Source organism: Phyllobates terribilis, unplaced genomic scaffold (genome assembly GCF_046119375.1).
Source record: "Phyllobates terribilis strain yellow unplaced genomic scaffold, ASM4611937v1 Scaffold_10__3_contigs__length_209671492, whole genome shotgun sequence".
Classification (NCBI taxonomy): Eukaryota; Metazoa; Chordata; class Amphibia; order Anura; family Dendrobatidae; genus Phyllobates; species Phyllobates terribilis.
Window position 1 is genome coordinate 209,160,984 of NW_027362770.1, and position 2,500 is coordinate 209,163,483.

Below are 2,500 nucleotides of genomic sequence, written 5' to 3' on the forward strand. Positions count from 1 at the left end.
GCCGAGCGAGCGGCGCCACCTCCCCACCCGGGAGTGCTGCGCCAGATCGATCGGAGGAAGAGCAAGGGTGCGTGGAGGGACTTGCCCAAGTACGGAGGCTGCAAACCCCTGTCGTCGGGAGATACGTGCCCACGAGTCCTGGAAGCACGACTCGGGTACAGGCGCCCTTGCACGGTGAGAACCCCCTTCGCCTGCCTCCACACCTCTGTCATCCTCCCCACTGACATAGGGATCCGGGAAAAGACTGGAAAGCGCGAAGCTCGGAAGTGGCGCGGAGACGCCACCCACCACCGCCGCTGTCGCCACCGCCGCGGAGGCCGCCCTTTCTGACACGAGGGGTGGCGCGGGCCTCCGCTGGCCGTGTATGCATCTGGAAGAAAAGGGCCGCCCTCGGAGATAGTTGTGCTTCCCCGCACAGGGAGCGATTCGGACGACGGGCCCCCACGCCTTGGTGGGTGGGCACCATGCCGTTCGCACGTGCGGGTCGTCGGACCGCTGACTTCGCTTGGGTCGGGTAAAACTCCCCACGGCTCGGCCACCTCCACGGACGGGAGGCGAGGCCGGCGTGCGCGCCCAAAGATAGGTGTCGAAAGCCCGGGGGTAGAGGAGGAAGGGGACCGCTCACCTTGAGCCGGCGCGGGCTCCAAAGCCCGGGCCGAGCGAGCGGTGCCACCTCCCCACCGGGGAGCGCTGCGCCATATCGATCGGAGGAAGAGCAGGGGTGCGTGGAGGGACTTGCCCAAGTACGGAGGCAGCAAACCCCTGTTGTCGGGAGATACGTGCCCACGATTCCTGGAAGCGCGACTCGGGTACAGGCGCCCTTGCAGAGGGGGTACTGGATGTGCAACAGCACTGGGGTCGAAGCCACAAAAGCATCCGCCCTCATGGAGCCTCTCCTCAGCCTAAAAATCCAGATTTTAGCCTTGAGGCGCCCCCATGTGGAGAACCAGGGCCCACGGGGGGGGGTCTGGCCAGGCTCACTTCAACCCAGGAACACCTCTCTGACTTGGAATAGGCGACCAGCAAAAGTCCCCCCACGCAGCTGCGGAAGCCTGGGTTTAGCCAAGGTGCAGACCTCCAGCCGAACAGGGACTCATAGCCAAAACGCGTAGCCGGGCCTACGGAGGTGAAAACCAGCTTAAATGAGTCGAAATGTGTCGGGGCTGAGAGGTACCTCTCTCTCATATATTCTGCCGGTGGTGTGCAAAACTGGGTCTTTGCATGGAGTGTCACCCTATACCCACTTTAGGGACGCATGCCAAAAAGTACCCGATCGCCTGGAACTGTCAGGCGGATTCGGCTCCCTGGAATTTATTCATTCTGGTTCTTTTTCACTTTTTGTCTCTTTTTCGACATCTAGTGTGCAGGCTGCATTACTGCAACCGGGGACACCTCAAAACACTTGGAACTGGTGAGCGGATTCAATTTACCAACGTTTGGCGGGTCCTGGAAGTCAAAATTCTGACTTCTGAAAACGACTAAGTATGAAGGACTCATCGGGCAAATCGCTCTGGAACTGAAATCGGATGCGCTCACTCACATTTTCCCCTCTCTGGAAGTCTGACACAAGTTGAAAAATTTTCTAAGTCCACAAAAAAATTTTTTTCAACTTTTTTTCAATTCCCCCCCCCCGTGGGATATATATTTTACCCACACATTTGGAGCCCTCCTGGGATGCCCTATAACATAGTATTCCCTCATTTAGCGGAAATTTTCACAAAAAAGTGAAATTTTCAAAAAGTCAGAAATGTGCCAAAAAACGACTAAGTATGAAGGACTCATCGGGTGAATCGCTCTGGAACTGAAATCGGATGCGCTCACTGACATGTTCCCCTCTCTGGAAGTCTGACACATGTGTGAAAATTTTCTAAGTCCCAAAAAATTTTTTTTTTCAACTTTTTTTCAATTTTCCCCCTGTGGGATATATATTTCACCCATACATTTGGAACACTCCTGGTGTACCCTCACACATATTTCCCCTCTCTATAGAGGAAGACTGGGGGGCCTCAGCTCAAAATTCTGGAACTGTTTCTGGACATCGCAGCACTATTAAGCCCTCCACCGACTACCACAAGGCGAATATTAAGCCCTCCACCGACTTCCACAAGGCGAATATTAAGCCCTCCACCGACTTGCACGGGGGCGACTATTAAGCCCCCTTCCGAATACATCTAGTCGCGGGCGGAGGCTTTTTGGCGTGGTGGGTTCGCGGCCCGGCCGCTCACAATGTGTCCCGCATCGGTCATAGCTGTCGCTGCCAAGGAGGCTTGTGATTTGTTTGGCAAAATCTGAGTTTGAGGGCGGCCTATGAAACCAGCAGCCTTATGGCGTGGGGGGGTTGATCAGGCCCCTTTGGCATCCAGGGTTCCCTTAGGAGGGGAGGCAAACTCCTTGGGAGGGACAAAAGCTTGTCTCGAGGGATGGCTTTCAATAGATCGCAGCGAGGGGAGCTGCTCTGCTACGTACGAAACCCCGAGACAGAAGCAGGTCGTCTACGAAT